Below are 18,488 nucleotides of genomic sequence, written 5' to 3'. Positions count from 1 at the left end.
CCTTGCCCACTCCAGGAGGACACCCAAGGATGGAGGGACCCATCCCAGGGAAGTAGAGGTAAGTTGGGGTAAGTATTTTTTTTCGTATTTTCTTTGTGGCATGGGGGGCCTGATTTGTGCCCCCCTACATGCCACTATGCCCAATGGCCATGCCCAGGGGACATAAGTCCCCTGGTCATGGCCATTGGGCAAGGGGGCATGACTCCTGTCTTTGCTAAGACAGGAGTCATTTCAATGGGGGTTGGGCGTAAACAAAAATGGCGCAAACCGGGTTGAGGCCTGAATTTTGCCTCAGACCTGACTTGCCCCATTTTTTGATGCCCAACCTCCATTTTCCCCTACGCCGGCGCTGCCTGGTGTGAGTAATTTTTTTTGACGTACACCAGTCAGCAGCGCCGGCTAACGTCATTCAATAAATAAGGCGCCTGCATGGCGCTTTGGAATGGCGTTAGCCGGCGGTAACATTTTTGCAACGCAGTTGTGCGTCAAAAAGTACAAATATGGGCCAATTGTATTTTGTAAATTTGCGCTGATTTTGCGTCAAAAAACGACGCAACATGCGGCATTAAAAAAGTATAAATATGGGCCTAGGAGTCTAAATATCGCCAGAATAAAGACAAAATATAGTAAGAAATTCAAGAAGGCAAGCCTTCGATCATGTTCTCAGGATCTGCAGCAAAATGGACATCAGATCAGTACTGACTCTTACAACTGGGGAAAAAAAAGCTGAAGACACCACTCTTGAAGGAACACTAACCCCGGCCATCTATTATTTAACGTTTCCCAAACTAATGTTTCCTCCCGGGGCCATACCCTGTTTTCAGCGTTCCTTTGTATTTGAGCTTGGTTTGCGCTCTCTAAAAGTACCAACACATACACCCAAGTTTTCCATGTTGTCCTCAAACACACCAGAAATACTCTCCCAAGCTGAACCTGGAGGGTCTGACCTCTAACTTTTGAGTTCTTCAGATCTTACATTCCGAAAGTCATCTGCCCTAGTTTTGGTTTACTTGGAACACTTAGGGCCCGATTTCAGTAAAGTGGTGCTGCACCCAGTGCAGTGCCACTTTTCTTGCGCCCTTTAGTGCCCCCCTAACGTCAACATCTGTGCACCATCTAGTTGGGGAACTAGCGTCAACATTTTTGATGCTAGTTCGGAGCTTGGAAGGATTAGCGTAAAAAGGGTTGACACTAATCCTGCAAAGCCCATTGTAAACAATGGTGTGCCTTCTTTTAACACCTGCGCTGAGCAGACAAACAGTGGCGAAAAAAATGACACAAAGAAATCTCAGATTTCTTTGCGCCATTTTTTCAGCCCCCCTAATGGGGGAACAGCCCTTTGCATACATTATGCCTGGTGCAGGCATAATGTAGAGCAAAGGGTTACAAAGTGGCGCAATGCATGCACTGCGTCACTGTGTAAATTTGGCCTGGTGATTTTGGCCTCACTGAGCCACATTAGCGTAAAACAAATGATGCTAATGTGGCGCAAGGAGGCGCTAGGGGCTCTTAAATCTTCCCCTTAGTCTCACCACATTAAGACATCTGCCCACTAAGAGATATTGCAAGTCAGGGAAAATAGAATTGTAAACTCTCTCTCCACGTCTTGGTTCGAGTAGAGCCTCTTCTTTACCCACCAGGGTGTGAAGGAACACACATGGCCAGACTGAGGAAGCTTAAAACTTCTAGGAGGCATTTAGCCCCCACTGTACTTAATGAACAATATTTTATGGGCACCAAGGCCCATTTTTATACTTTTTTAGTGCTGCATTTGCGTAATTTTTTGACACAAAAGCGGCGCACACAAACTTACAAAATACAATTATATTTTGTAAGTTTGCGCCGCTTTTGCGTAAAAAATGGCGCAAACACAGTGCTAAAAAAGTATATATATGTGCCTAAATTCCAAGTGGCTGGCGACAATTCAGGTCAGTGTTTGCTATAAGAATCTTATACTTGTTTCTTGCCTTTTATACCACTGTGTCCTCTGCAGCAATATCAATAGCAGGTAAGAAAACTAGCAAAGAAAATGTTCCGTACTCTCTAAGCACCAGTTTGTAGAGTGTAAGACTGTAGTTTCATAAGCTCTCCATATCCTCCTATTTAGTGTTGGACTCAGATGTTTGCAAACTGTTTTTTTGTTAAGACTTTTTTCAATTCATGAGATGTGATTTGAATCCTCTCTTAATGGACAATGTGCATGGGCACCAACTCCATTTCAGATTGTTTTTCACATAACAGTTGAGAGTGTATGAGGTGTCCTATCCGTGTAGCATGGAGTACTATGCTTATTATGCAGTGTGTATTAATTATTAAAAGATCTGCAATCAATACAGGCTTATGGGGTGAATTTACAGAACTACGAACAGAGGCTTGCAGGGTAAGTAATATTTTTAGATTAAAGCACATGGTTGTTGGGCTGTAGCTACACATGCTCTATATAGACTATAAAGTAACAAGGTCCTTAGAAATGTCTGGTAAGCCATAGCCTGCAGGTGGGCAATGATGTCCACACAGTAGTCCTAAGTAAAGGTGTGTGGTGTTGACCAGGTGGCTGTGTTGCAGATATCTGCTGAGGTGGGGGGTGGGTGATCCCTATGAAAACTATGGTTGTCCCTTCCTATGGGTGGTGTGTGTCCTGGGCAGCACAGGTATGACCCTCTTTGGTTTGTGGCAGGGTTGGATGCACTGTACTTTACAGATGGGATGACCTCTCTGAGTCCTTGCAAAGACAACAGAGCTGATCAGACTTATGAAAGAGCTTGGTCATTTTGATGTAATAGGTCCAAGCTCTTTTGACATCTAACATATGTAGGACTCTCTCTCCATTACTGAATCAAGCTGTGGAAAAGTCTGAATAAAGTGACACAATGATACTACATTGGAGAGGAACATAGGAATGGCTTCAAAGAACAATCCTATCCTTGTGAACCTGGATGGAAGGTTCCTGTAATTTGAGCGCTTGTAGCTCATTAGTAGTTCTGAGGCAAATAATGGCTACCAGAAAGGCACCTTCCATGAAAGGAACTGTAGGGGACATGACTGTTGAGGTTCAGAGGGTTGTCTCACGTGGACTACATTGAGGATCCACATGGGGTCAAAAGTATTCCGAGAGGTATGACCCTCTTTAAACCCTCTATGTCAATTGGATCCTAAATAGAGATGAATGTTGTTTGTTTTGCACATATAATGCAAAAGCACTCAAGTGTGGGCATACTGATGTGTATACAAGGCCAGACTTATGGTAGCAAATGATGTTCTGGAAGTTATGCTTTAGGGGGCTCTAAGTCTTTGGAAATACAGTGGTGAACATACTTTTTACCGCTTCTCGCAGAATGGTCATACATTACTGAGGGAGCCCAAATCTTAACACCTCAGGTGACAGATTGCTAGGTTAAGCTGTCTGGGATATGGGTATCTGATTTGGCCATGGCTCTCCATGAGAAGGTTCAGTCTGTGCGGGAGCTTCTTGTGAAGGGTGATGAACATCTCCAAGAGCATGGAGTACCAGGGTTGCTGGCTCAAGTGGAAGTCAAGGATGCCCAAAGGTTGTGGGTGTGGGTACCTGGAGGCACAGTTTGGACATTTTGCATTTTGGAGGGTGGCAAATAGGTCTGTTTGCTGAGTGCCCCAACACTGAAAGTATCTGTGTAGGACTTGTAGTGGAGTTCCCACTCGTGGACTTGTTTATGCATCCTGTCCACCCCCAGAAGATGTTCCACTCAAGGTTATATGTTGTGGCAAATAGCTGAATGCTAAATCACCAGCACTAGTGTGGATAAGTGGGTATTGTGTGTGCCACTCTGCTTCAGGAGGTAGTACATGGCAGCCATTTAGTCCATGTGGAGGAGGACTACCTGCCCCCAAATGATCTGCTAGTAATTTCTGGTGGATTATGTCCTGCATAAAGGTGTTGCTGTCCACTAAAAAGCAGAACTCAGTGAGCATTGGCCTTTACCAACACTAGATCACTAGGCATGCCTCTAGACAAGGAGGTCCAGCATAGGGCCCAGAAGCAGGATCCCTGACAAATTTTCAGGAGAACTACTGATATGTAAATGAGATGAACTCAGATTCAGCCTATGCAAATGTACCTTATGGAGACAGTCTGAAAATCCAGCACGATCAGGCTCTGCAAGGCTTGATAATCCTGAAATAACCGTGATCTGTGAATGCCCTAAAGTCCAGGGTGGTATTAAGAAAAGCATCACAAGTGCTCACAAGACTAAAGACTTAGAAAGATATAATTTCATTTAGCACAGACTACCAGTTTTATGGTGATATAATTTGCTGCTATTCCAAGACCACATGAGCCTACAGGCTGTGACATTTTTTTCAGCTTTCCTGGCATGACAAAAATTTAAATAGTCATAGTGGTAAAACACTGACACAATCCTAGTTGGCACTGGACTAACAGGTAATTCTTTCCAGTCTGTGTCTATGAAGAATTGTTCTTGGCAGGTTTCTCAAACTCGTGAGCTACTGGTACTGCACCAGCCTACGCTTCAAAACAGTGAGACAAAAATGTGTGTATTTCACAATTTATAAGCCGATGTTTGAAGAAAAATTGTTCCATTTCCAAAATATATTTAAAGTGGATTTTTGAGTGATAAAGCATGAGGTGAGTTGGGGTTACTTAGTGCTGTTACTTTGATGCCAGAGGCATTCCAGCTATGGTCTTCATGTATTAACCGTGGAGAGGCATTCCAAATTGATAAACCATTTTTAGGTCGAGCATAGCAGCCCACAAGCGCTGCTCTTCTCGACATGTTGTAATCTATTCTGTGGGCTTTAACCACGTCGATCTCACGCCCATCACTTTCATTCGTTCCTGGGCCAGCCTTTCAAAAATCCCTTAATGTCGTTAGTAAATGCTTTATGTTTGTCTTGCCCCGAGGCTGTTTTGTTACCATCCTGGACACTGACCCTGTTACATGGATTATTGCATCAGACATATACGTGAGTGTGGCACACTATTTTTTCTTCAGGCTCATGGCGGTATGTTGTTTCTTCCTCGTTTTTCGTCATCTTGCAGTTTCTCTGCTATGTCTGCGGGGTCTTTTTAATTTTGGTTTTTTTGCAGTTTTATGCAGCACAAACTCAACACAAAGACATTGGAGCACTTTACATGAGCATTGGTTACATTACACCAGAACACATTCATTTTTGGTAGCAAGAGGAGATTAAGTGATTTGCCCAGAATCACAGGATATTGAGCTTGTGCGGAGACTCGAACCGTGTGCCCCAGCTCCAAAGTCAGCAGCTCTGGCCCTTAGCCATATCCTGCCTCCTAGGGTCCTTTGTCTGGTGCGTGTTGGGACAGTCTGGCAATAATTTTGTTATATATATATATATATATATATATATATATATATATATATATATATATATAGTGCTTTGTAATACAGGTTCTGCCATTTCATAGCGCTGTAAAGCAGGTGCCATTCTTAACAAAATTGCTAGAATTCATTTGCCGCAACCTTGCAGAGATGAAGCAGTGAAAAAGCTATGTCAGGATTGTAATCTGTGACATTCACGTTTGGTCAAGACCTCTGCATTAACCAACTGACTTGAGTAGAGCTTAATACCAGGTGAAAACACGTGTTCTTGATAACCTCCAGAGGGCCACCAACCAAGTACATAGGTTAGTTATAAGCAAGAACATGGCAAAAGGTGTTGTCTCCAAAATGGTGGAAAAGGAGTCGTGACTCCAGGCCCAGGCACTTCACGGCCTCAAGTTTAATAGCAAAAATCGAGTTCAGTTAGCACCAACTCGATACAAAGATATTATAGTGCTTTACATGAGCACCAGTTATGTCACACAAGTACCCATACATTTTTGGTAGCTAGGGGAGATTAAGGGGGTTATTCTAACTTTGGAGGAGTGTTAATCCGTCCCAAAAGTGACGGTAAAGTGACGGATATACCACCAGCCGTATTACGAGTTCCATAGGATATAATGGACTCGTAATACGGCTGGTGGTAAATCCGTCACTTTTCCGTCACTTTTGGGACGGATTAACACCTCCTCCAAAGTTAGAATAACCCCCTAAGTGATATGCCCAGAATCACAAGAGACTCAAACGTGTTCCCCAGGTCCAAAATCAGAAGCTCTGTCCCTCACACCATATCCTCTCCCCTAGAGTTCTTTGTATGATGCGTGTTGGAGCAGTCTGGGAATAACTCTTTTTATATAGTCCTTGGTAATACAGGTCCAGCCATTTCATAGTGCTGCAAAGCAGGTGTCATTCTTAACAAAATCGCTATAATTCACTTGGATCGACCTTGCAAAGATGAACAGGTGAAAAAGCTGAGCCAGGATTGTAATCTGTGACATTCGCGTTCTGTCAAGACCTCTGCAGTGGGTGCATTAACCAACTAACTTGAGTAGGGCTTAACACTAGGTGATAGCACTTGCTCTTGATAACCTCCAGAGGGTCACCAACCAAGCACATAGGTTAGTTCTAGGAAAGAAGATGGCAAAAGGTGTTGTCTCGAATATGGTGGGAAAGTAGCTGTGACTCCAGACCCAAGCACTTCACAGCATCAAGCTTAATAGCAAAAAACATCTAGCCTTTGGATGTAAATTGGGTTCTTCAAAGAGAGTTGTTAGAAGAGGCAGTCATTTCCCTAACCCTGTCAGGCAAAGAAGCTAACACAAGGGTGCCACAGTGAGAGGAGCCGCATATCAGAGCACAAAAGTGGAGCAAACTATCACTTCCTCCTCTCGGAATTCACTGGTGTTATGGCTTTGACAGTCCCTCACAGCTACTGTGACCTTGCAGATGGCACTTCCGGAAGCGCTGTATAAAACAGCGCTCAAAAAGCACAACTTCCTGCTTGAAGAGGCCCCACCTCGAATACTTCCCCAGTCACTTTCACAGACGCAGAGCACTTCCCCATCACCCTCTGGATTCCTATGTATAATGATCCACGCATCGTCTGTCACAATCCAGTAATGTTTAACCTGCTCACCTCTCTTCCAACCCCAGGCTTCATGTAACCACTCCACTAAGTTCCCATGCATCATTTGATGTAAACTCTATGCATTATTTCTGATTCCTGTGGTTACCAAGTACATGAAAAATCAAGACAATATCTTTCTGACCCTATCATGTGGTACTTTTCTTACTCCTGCTTCTACTGGTGTACCTCTCAGTGCTTCACCACGCCTCCCAGTGTCTATAGGAATGTACATGTGTTTGTTTATATGGGTACACACCCCAAGGACTACATCTCAAAGTCAGTCCTGGACAGCAAAGACTCCATGAGCAAGAGATGTTTAAACAGGGGAACTGATGTTTCACAAACTGTGGCCACAAGGACCAGCCAGTGCTTGTACTTATGTAACCCAAATGTGTTGTTGTGACCCAAGACTTTTTTTTTGTACAAGACAACAAAGAAAGACTACAAATAGATGATGTGACGAGTCCAGATTTGTCACTGGCACAACATTGATAGCTTATTATAATATGGCTCGCACAGGGTGTCCGTGGAAAGACCCCAGACCATTGAAATTGTGTACATCAAGTGGGTTTTTTACATAACTGCAGCACACATTTCGTTCACATTACAAATATTTGAAATTTGAGGTCCCGGTGTTTAACTGAAGGTAACCTAAATATGGGCTAAGGTAGCCCACAGGCCTAATGTGTCTTCAGCAAAGCCTGGTGTGGCAGCAAGGATTACATGTTTGATTCCCAGAGAGGCTAGTCTGGCCTTTCATTATCCAGGGTGATACCACCTGAGTCTTTGAATGATAGATCGCACCATCACGGCATGGAAGAGACCCGCTGTCACTCAACTAACACACTGAGCCCAGACTACCACTATCCCAGTTAGTGAGGACTTTCAGAACCCAGAGGAAGGGGTGCCACAGCTTCAGATGACGCCATATAGAAGGCAAAAGTGTGCAAAACAAACGGTGGAAAGAATATATATATGTATTATCTTGTGTCCATCTTGATGTCCGTTCCTTGTCCTGGAGTCATGTCTTGTCATGGTCTTGTGTGTGATGCCATGTGGTTCCTCAGGATTTTGTATGTCAGCTGGAAACAGGAGAAGCTAGTGACGGAATGAGGTGATAAAATCACGCTGCTAGTGGGACAATGCCACATACATGACTTATCACCTACCTTCAATACTGATTTACATGGTAATAAATGCTTCAACATGTGCATTTGCCTGCCTCGTGCTGTGCACCTCTGTCTTCTCTTCAGGTCACCTATTATCAGGGCCACTGGAATTATGTAGCTATTGGCGGGCACAAGTATGTGGCATTGGTGCTTGAATTATGTGGCTAGAAAGTACAAATTATGTTGCTTAATTCTGCACATTAAATGGCAATATTATTTTGCTGTTTTGTCATTTAACACATAGTAATACTGTCTGAGCAAAGATTTCTCCTTATTAGTAATAGTTTAACCCATGACCACAAGAATCAGCATACACACAAATATTCCTGTCATGTGACCAGGCTATTTCTGGACATCTTCTTTGACTTTAAGAGAGGTCAGAGCTGAGTCACTACCTGAAAGGGACATGACTGTCTTAGCTTATTCTCATTGTGTGTTCTACGACCACATATGAGAAGTACACTAATGCTGTATGCTTTATATTTGTTGCATTTTGGGAATGCACAAGTTTCCCTTCAGAGGTTATATGGTCTAACTATGTCTTGTGGGGTAAAGAAGGTGCCTTATGGAGTTACCTAGTGGCTAGGTGAAATTATTGCTAATTTACCTTAAAACCCTGTATGGGAACTACACCATTGGCACAGTTCTGTTTTGCACGAAGAGCTGAAAATTGCACCGCTCCCTGGCCCAGCTTTTCCAACAGAACGCCCAATGAATGACTGGGCTAAATTAATTCTTACCTGGTTTGTACCTGCCTGTAATGACACAGACAAGCTAAGAACAATGGAGCGGAATGCGCCTCACTGTAGGAAGTTGGCTCTGTATGTGCTATTTCAAAGTAAGGAATAGCATGCACAGAGTCCAAGGGTTCCCCTTAGAGGTAAAATAGTGGTAAAAAGAGATAATACTAATGCTCTATTTTGTGGTAGTGTGGTCGAGCAGTAGGCTTATCCAAGGAGTAGTGTTAAGCATTTGTTGTACATACCCATAGACAATAAATGAGGTACACACACTCAGAGACAAATCCAGCCAATAGGTTTTGTTATAGAAAAATATCTTTTCTTAGTTTATTTTAAGAACCATAGGTTCAAATTTAACATGTAATATCTTGTTTGAAAGGTATTGCAGGTAAGTACATTAGGAACTTTGAATCATTTCAATTGCATGTATACTTTTCAAGTTATTCACAAATAGCTACTTTAAAAGTGGACACAGTGCAATTTTCACAGTTCCTGGGGGAGGTAAGTTTTTGTTAATTTTACCAGGTAAGTAAGACACTTACAGGGTTCAGTTCTTGGTCCAAGGTAGCCCACCGTTGGGGGTTCAGAGCAACCCCAAAGTTACCACACCAGCAGCTCAGGGCCGGTCAGGTGCAGAGTTCAAAGTGGTGCCCAAAACGCATAGGCTATAATGGAGAGAAGGGGGTGCCCCGGTTCCGGTCTGCTTGCAGGTAAGTACCCGTGTCTTCGGAGGGCAGACCAGGGGGGTTTTGTAGGGCACCGGGGGGGACACAAGCCCACACAGAAATTTCACCCTCAGCGGCGCGGGGGCGGCCGGGTGCAGTGTTAGAACAAGCGTCGGGTTCGCAATGTAAGTCAATGAGAGATCAAGGGATCTCTTCAGCGCTGCAGGCAGGCAAGGGGGGGCTTCCTCGGGGAAACCTCCACTTGGGCGAGGGACTCCTGGGGGTCACTTCTGCAGTGAAAGTCCGGTCCTTCAGGTCCTGGGGGCTGCGGGTGCAGGGTCTTTTCCAGGCGTCGGGACTTAGGTTTCAGAGAGTCGCGGTCAGGGGAAGCCTCGGGATTCCCTCTGCAGGCGGCGCTGTGGGGGCTCAGGGGGGACAGGTTTTGGTACTCACAGTCGTAGAGTAGTCCGGGGGTCCTCCCTGAGGTGTTGGTTCTCCACCAGCCGTGTCGGGGTCGCCGGGTGCAGTGTTGCAAGTCTCACGCTTCTTGCGGGGAGTTGCAGGGTTCTTTAAAGCTGCTTCTTGAAACAAAGTTGCAGTCTTTTTGGAGCAGGTCCGCTGTCCTCGGGAGTTTCTTGTCGTCGTCGAAGCAGGGCAGTCCTCAGAGGATTCAGAGGTCGCTGGTCCCTTTGGAAGGCGTCGCTGGAGCAGAGTTCTTTGGAAGGCAGGAGACAGGCCGGTGAGTTTCTGGAGCCAAGGCAGTTGTTGTCTTCTGGTCTTCCTCTGCAGGGGTTTTCAGCTAGGCAGTCCTTCTTCTTGTTGTTGCAGGAATCTAATTTTCTAGGGTTCAGGGTAGCCCTTAAATACTAAATTTAAGGGCGTGTTTAGGTCTGGGGGGTTAGTAGCCAATGGCTACTAGCCCTGAGGGTGGGTACACCCTCTTTGTGCCTCCTCCCAAGGGGAGGGGGTCACAATCCTAACCCTATTGGGGGAATCCTCCATCTGCAAGATGGAGGATTTCTAAAAGTTAGAGTCACCTCAGCTCAGGACACCTTAGGGGCTGTCCTGACTGGCCAGTGACTCCTCCTTGTTGCTTTCTTTGTTCCCTCCAGCCTTGCCGCCAAAAGTGGGGGCCGTGGCCGGAGGGGGCGGGCAACTCCAGCAAGCTGGAGTGCCCTGCTGGGCTGTGACAAAGGGGTGAGCCTTTGAGGCTCACCGCCAGGTGTCACAGCTCCTCCCTGGGGGAGGTGTTAGCATCTCCACCCAGTGCAGGCTTTGTTACTGGCCTCAGAGTGACAAGGGCACTCTCCCCATGGGGCCAGCAACATGTCTCTAGTGTGGCAGGCTGCTGGAACTAGTCAGCCTACACAGACAGTCGGTTAAGTTTCAGGGGGCACCTCTAAGGTCCCCTCTGGGGTGTATTTTGCAATAAAATGTACACTGGCATCAGTGTGCATTTATTGTGCTGAGAAGTTTGATACCAAACTTCCCAGTTTTCAGTGTAGCCATTATGGTGCTGTGGAGTTCGTGTTTGACAAACTCCCAGACCATATACTCTTATGGCTACCCTGCACTTACAATGTCTAAGGTTTTGTTTAGACACTGTAGGGGTACCATGCTCATGCACTGGTACCCTCACCTATGGTATAGTGCACCCTGCCTTAGGGCTGTAAGGCCTGCTAGAGGGGTGACTGACCTATACTTGCATAGGCAGTGAGAGGCTGGCATGGCACCCTGAGGGGAGTGCCATGTCGACTTACTCGTTTTGTTCTCACTAGCACACACAAGCTGGCAAGCAGTGTGTCTGTGCTGAGTGAGAGGTCTCCAGGGTGGCATAAGACATGCTGCAGCCCTTAGAGACCTTCCTTGGCATCAGGGCCCTTGGTACTAGAAGTACCAGTTACAAGGGACTTATCTGGATGCCAGGGTCTGCCAATTGTGGATACAAAAGTACAGGTTAGGGAAAGAACACTGGTGCTGGGGCCTGGTTAGCAGGCCTCAGCACACTTTCAATTGTAAACATAGCATCAGCAAAGGCAAAAAAGTCAGGGGGTAACCATGCCAAGGAGGCATTTCCTTACACTCACCATGTCTCAGAATATTGCATTCAATATTACAATTCACACAGAGCAGCTTTCCAGCTGGAAAAGATCTCGGTCATTTCTCGTTTACCGATGTGCCACTCAACCAAACTGTGTCAAACCGGAAAGGGGACCAAGCATCAGTGTGATATAAAACTAGGCACCACCTGCAGTATCCAGTGCCACAACAGTTATGTGGGGTCCTCGAGGAGGCACAAATTGCAGACCTTGCGCAAATCCCTCTGCACAAAGGTACGGTGGCAGTTGGGCTGGAACCTAAAAGATTATGTTACTCACCCTTTAAGCATCTATTCGCGGAAAGTAGTGGTGTAGATTCAGAAGCTCTGCATACTGCTACCATCTAGTGTTGGGTATGGAGTGGTTCAAGTTATTTTTCTTCTAAGAAGTGTTTCGAGGCACAAGATAGAGGGGGTGATTCTGACATTGACGGGCGGCGGAGGCCGCCCGCCAATGTTCCCCCGTCAAAATACCGCTCCGCGGTCACAAGACCGCTGAGGGTATTTTGAGATTTGCCCTGGGCTGGCGGGTGGCCGCCAAAAGGCCGCCCGCCAGCCCAGGGCAAATCTACCTTCCCACGAGGACGCCGGCTCCGAATGGAGCCGGCGTAGTGGGAAGGTGCGACGGGTGCTGTTGCACCCGTCGCGTATTTCAGTGTCTGCAAAGCAGACACTGAAATACCTTGCGGGGCCCTCTTACGGGGGCCCCTGCAGTGCCCATGCCATTGGCATGGGCACTGCAGGAGCCCCCGGGGGCCCCGCGGCACCCCCTACCGCCATCCTGTTCCTGGCGGATGGTGGTAGGGGGTGTCAGAATCCCCATGGCGGCGGAGCGCGCTCCGCCGCCATGGAGGATTCCCCCGAGCAGCGGAAAGTCGGCGGGGGACCGCCGACTTTCCGCTTCTGACCGCGGCTGAACCGCCGCGGTCAGAATGCTCGTGGGAGCACCGCCAGCCTGTTGGCGGTGCTCCCGTGGTCGGTGGCCCTGGCGGCCACCGGCCGCCAGGGTCAGAATGACCCCCAGAGTGTCTCCTCCTCTCGGCGATATCATGCATGGGCATAGACTCCTTTGTTACACTGTTTTCCCACATGCGGGTGAGAAAAGGAGTAAAAGGAATGAATAAGAAAAGAGATCAATGGAAAGTGTAACTACATATGTACAAATATATACAAGTATAATGCAACTGCAACGGCCACAAGCGCCTGGGGAGGAGGGAGGATTCATGTGAGTCGACAGCACTACATGCCACCAACAGATGCTTACAGGGTAAGTAACATAATCCATTTGATGGCATGTGTGGCTTAGATACACATGCTCTGCATAAACTGTAAAGGTGTCCCTCCATGTAAGCGGTGGCTTGCAGATGACTGGAAAGGTAAATGCAGCACTGCCTGACCTACACTGGCTTGTTGGTGTGCTAAAACATCCACAGTAATGTTTTGTGAAGGTGTGTAGTGTAGATGATGCAGCTGCCTAACAAATGTCACCTGTGGGACTATTTTCAGGGAAGGCCAATGTAGCTCCCTTTTTTAAGTAGAGTGAGCTCTGGGAGCTGGGGTACAGGTTGTTTGACCTTAATGTAGCAAGTTTGTATGCATTTGACTATCCACCTGGCTATGCCTGATTTGTTTATTGGGTTGCCTTTGTGAGGTGGGGAAAGGCTATACAAATACTTGTTTGGGCTTCGTAAAGACTTTAGTTCAGTCTTTATATGACATGAGTGCTCTCAGTGTGTGAAGTGCTCTTTCTGCAAAGGAGTCTTGTTGTGGGAAGAAAATTGATAGCTAAATAGCCACAAGGCCCTGGACTGGCTCACCCCCTTCCTCTCCGAAAGAACCCAAAGAGTTCCCCTCCCTCCTTTCCAGTCTACAGCCACCAAGATCATCTGTGGGGTCCCCCAAGGATCCTCCCTCAGTCCCACCCTCTTCAAAATCTACATGGCTCCCCTCGCCAAAATCCTCCGTCCCCACGGCATCACCATCATTTCATACGCTGACGACACCCAGCTCATCATCTCCCTCACCAGGAACCCAGCCACCGCCAACATTAACCTGCACGCCGGACTCCTCGACATCGCCAAATGGATGACAACAAGTCAACTCAAATTGAACTCAAACAAAACAGAGATCATCATCTTCGGCCCCAACAAGACAGCATGGAACGACTCCTGGTGGCCCACCACTCTCAGGCCACCCCCTAAACCCACCACCCACGCACGCAACCATTGCATCATACTGGACTCATCCCTCTCCATGACCCAACAAATCAACACCATATCATCCTCCTGCTTCAATACCCTTCGCATGCTACGCAAGACTTTCAAATGGATACCTTTAGAAACAAGAACAGTCACCCACGCCCTCATTAGCAGTAGACTGGACTACGACAACACCCTCTACGCAGGGACCACAGCCAAGCTTCAAAGAAAACTCCAGCGAATCCAGAACGCAGCTGCACGTCTCATCCTCAACCTCCCTCACCACGAACACATATCCACCCACCTCAGATCCCTACACTGGTTGCCCATCAACAAAAGGATCATTTTCAAAGTCCTCGTCCACGCTCACAAAGCCCTCCACGACACTGGACCGGTCTACCTCAACGAACGAGTAAACTTCCACATACCAACTCGCCAGCTCCGCTCCGCCGACCTCGCCTTCGCTACAGTCCCCTGCATCCAGAGCACCACTGTGTGGTTCTTTCATGTGTGTAAGTGCTGTGTGACTGTAGTGATATTTCATAAGCTTTGCATGTCTCCTAGCTAAGACTTGGCTGCTTATCCACAGATACCTCTAGAGAGCCCTGGCTTTCTAGACACTGTCTACACCTCACTAATAGGGGATACCGGGACCTGGTATAAGGTTATAAAACCACAGGTGATCATCACACACCAGACCAGCTTCCTACAGGTTGGATGATGTCTTCAAGTCAGTGGGTCTGCATGACTTTGTTAATGTATCATTTTTCTCAGACAGTCCAACGAATGTCCTGTATTGGGAACATGCAAAGCTTGCACTGATTTGATATCTTTCATCTCCTTTAATATGGCCTTCAGGAGGATTTCCAAATATGACTTGGGTTTTTAGTTTGTGAGCTTTTTTGTATGATTATTGTTATTATTTTCATGTAGAGTAACAATCATTAAACAATGAAAAGACTAATTTCCACAGAATTCCTCCCACCCAGGCCTGCTTCCTCCACCTCGCATAGTACAGCATCCTCAATGCTGTGTTCCCGCAATCATGACATCTGGAACATCACTTGGGCACCTTCCTCCACACCCCTCACTTACCTGGTGAGCCCGTCCTTTTTCTTTCTTTCTTTTTCTTCCTTTCCTCGTGTTTTCATGAGCATATTCAGAAGCCATGTTCTTTCTTTTTCCCAGCATGCCTTTTTTTCCCCCCTGCATGCTTTAGTAACCTTTTTCAACACAGTGTCTTTTCTCTATATGTTCCTATGTTTCTTTCCCAATCCAATATGGCGCCTTCTACTTCCTGTTGGTCATTTCCTGTTCTTGGGTATATAAGAGGAGTGATTTTTGTTCTCCTTGCGCTGCAACACTTCCTTTGGTGGTGATCTTCGCTCTGGCTACTTTTTTCTCCAGTTATTTTTCCTCACCTGTTTCAGCTTCTTCTAGTATTATTTTTCCTGTTGAAAGACTTACCTTTTTGCTTCTCTTTCGTTCCAGGGATTTCCTGCTTTAGAGGTTTTTCCCTTTGGGTGTTTTTCCTCTGGGACTCCTTCTGGGGGGCAAGGACTGCTTTTTGCCGTTCCTCCGTCGGCAGCAGAGTGGCTACCAGAAAGGGCCACCCTTACCTGGATCGAGGCAGAACCTGCAAGATTCAAGACCTTTCTGCAGTTCCAGTAGGCCAAAGACAAACGACGAGTAGCCTGTGACACTTATGCATGTGCAGTCTCACTTCTCACCTACGGGACCAGCCCTCGGCCATCATCTCAACTGTCAGTAATATTGCTGCAACATGTATTTTTGCGCAAATTAGCACTCACTACACATACCCCTTTCCTCGCCATTTCTTCTCACATTTCTATAGACATCCTCTACCATTGTATACTTCTCTCTCCATTATGATGCAACTATTAACGCCTTTCTTGCACTCTCTCAATCTAGGACCTGTTTCACTTCCCCACTGCTGGGCATTGTCCCTCTTTGCCACCATGTATCCTATGTTCACCAGGAGTTTCTGGTATCACGTTGCATCTGTGAGGCCGTAAATCCCGAGTAGTGCTACTTTAGGCAGGATCTCATTTTTAACCCCAGTTGCCTCCTCCAGATTCAGTGACTTCCCTCCAGAAGGTCTGTACCCCTGGGCATGACCATAGCCTGCATGAAAGAGCCCTCCATCCTACATTTCCAGAGGCATGTTGTGTCATTCACTCTCCCCAGTTTATATAGCTGCAACATTGTGTAGTATGTCTTATGCAGGCCCTTCATTTGGATCAACCTGTAGCTGGCATTAATTGCTGCTTCTGCAGGGAAGCTCAGGGCCATCTGCCAATCCTCCTCCTCCATTTCTCACTTTAGTTGCTCAAGGTGCCCAGTGCCCTTTTAAAGTTGCACACAAGGACTGTTCTCATAGACATCCCTCTGCCCTCCTGGGGAGATGTGTGAACAGCTCCCAGGAAAGTACACAACAAAAGCCTACAAGGGACAGAGGTGTTACACAGTTCCCTGGCAGGAAGCCACAGGTGTTAGCCCAAAGGTGAGCTTCAAATGAAGAAGCCACTTTTGAGGGGGAAATGGGGTACACTTGGGAGAAGGGCTGCTCTATTGTTTAGGCAAACAGGCTGGCACTAGGGACATCGAGGGGAAGCCAGGTTTGAAAATCATTTTCCCAGGGATGTGTAGCCCATTTGGTAGCCACACCTTTGTGTTGGGCTAGGGAGATCTACACGCTGAGAGAGGGGTTCTGCCATCTCAAGAGTAGGCAGAACAGATTTCTGGGATAGCTAGATGCCAGGAGTGAGGGAACTTGGTTGCCTACTAGCTAGTGACTGCGACTTCCCAGAGGGCATTTTCTGGGCATAAAAAGTGCACAGCTGGCACTGAACTCAGATTTCATTGGACTGGAGAAGAGGATCGAATAAGGACTCTCCTGCTGCACCACTGACCCAGCAAAGAGAGGCTGAACCCACGTAGACCGCACCTTATGAACCTGGTGGCTAGCAAAGAAAAACTGAAAGTGCCTACTGTGTCCTCCGCATGGAGAAGTTGATTTATGAGCCCAGCCCAAGCAAGAGACCCCAAGAGTCAGTTGGGTAACCTCCTGTTCGCAACATGGGCCAAAACAGATGAAGAAGCCTGCTGGGGCAAGTTGGTAACCCAGATCTTCAAATCACTGCTCCTTGCTGCAGTGCAGCACCAGGGCCCAGGACACAATACTCAAAAGTTGCCTCAATCTAGTGGACCCAGGAGGGTCAGAGTGCAGCTTGGTCCCCCACAACTAAGTTACCACCAAAAGAAAGGAACCACTGAAAGCACTGTATCGGGTGGCTGGTAGCCCGTTGGCAACTGGACTTCTGACATGCTCAAGTGGACTATGAGGGACGTCGACCGCAGTGGCCAGGATCACATCACCAAGCCTGTGGCCCAAACAGTAGCAAAAGAAAGCCCCCTCCCTTCGACAGCAGAATCTTCAGCATCCTTGAGCATCTTCAGTTTCTTGTATCCCTTGCATCAGGAACACTCCATAGAAGTCAATGGCAAGGAACCACGGACACTGGAAATGAACTGAAGACTGCTTTCCTTCTTGAGGTAACTGTTTCTGAGGACCTTTCTGGTTTCCCTAACTGGCTACCAGGCGGAGGTGGCCCCCTTAAGTAACTCTTAAGTAACCACAATAAAACTAACTTATGTTTTCCTAAAAAAAAGTGTGTCAAATTTGCAAATGCTTTTCCCCAGTTAAGTAAAAAGTGCAAATGTACTATGTGTTTTGTTAATTCTGTATCTCTGGAACACTCTGGTGGATCTTTTTCGTTTGGGTGTTGAAAAATATAATCTGCTTTATTTTTAAAATTGGTGTTGGATTTCTTGAGTGTCTGTTTCCTCTTCAGTTGTTTTGGTGCTGTTCAGATCCTTTTACGTTACCTTGTGTAAGCCTGATTGCTCAGAGTCACAACTACCCAGAATTGAGGTGAGTCTGATCTGAGGATCCCTGGTGGGGATCGGCTAGTCCTGCTCAGGGGGTCTGCCAATGGTTTACAAAATTAAATATTTAAATTAATACATTAGAATTAAAGTATGTACAAATGAAGCAAATTAGAAATATTTCGATTTTTGACCACAAATTAAACAAAATAATTAAATATTCAAGGACAAGTTTGGTACACACTGGTTTTTATATTTTTGTGCATTGTTTTGAGGTTCAAATCATAGAAATTGCTTAGGCTGGTGGCCCCCTACATCTAATGATTATTCTGTGGGGTCCTCTGATTCCAGTAATGATTCGGTGGGGTACTCCTAAGTCAAAAGGTTAAGAAATGCTGAGCTAAGGGGTCCACAAACAAAATCTTCTGGTCCTGAAGGGGTTAGTAGGCGTATTACATGGCGAGGTTGCACAGCAATGCATTATAATACACCCCATTTCCCCACAACTTCCAACCAAGCAAAGAATTTAATTTTTGGTCATTCGCAAAGGCTGTTCTCCAGGGTAAATTACTTATATACGGATTGGAAGGGTGATATCCAATGCCACCTACTGCAATATGGTCAATAATACTCAAAATTGAAGATGAGAGTCTCTGCCACACTTTATGCAAGAGGAATATCGAAGAAATTCCCTCATTGTGAAGGGGTTTGTGTTTGTCAAATTATTAGGCCTCAGAGGGAAG

This window comes from Pleurodeles waltl, chromosome 9 (assembly GCF_031143425.1).
Source record: "Pleurodeles waltl isolate 20211129_DDA chromosome 9, aPleWal1.hap1.20221129, whole genome shotgun sequence".
Lineage (NCBI taxonomy): Eukaryota > Metazoa > Chordata > Amphibia > Caudata > Salamandridae > Pleurodeles > Pleurodeles waltl.
Note: the sequence above shows the minus strand (reverse complement) of the source record.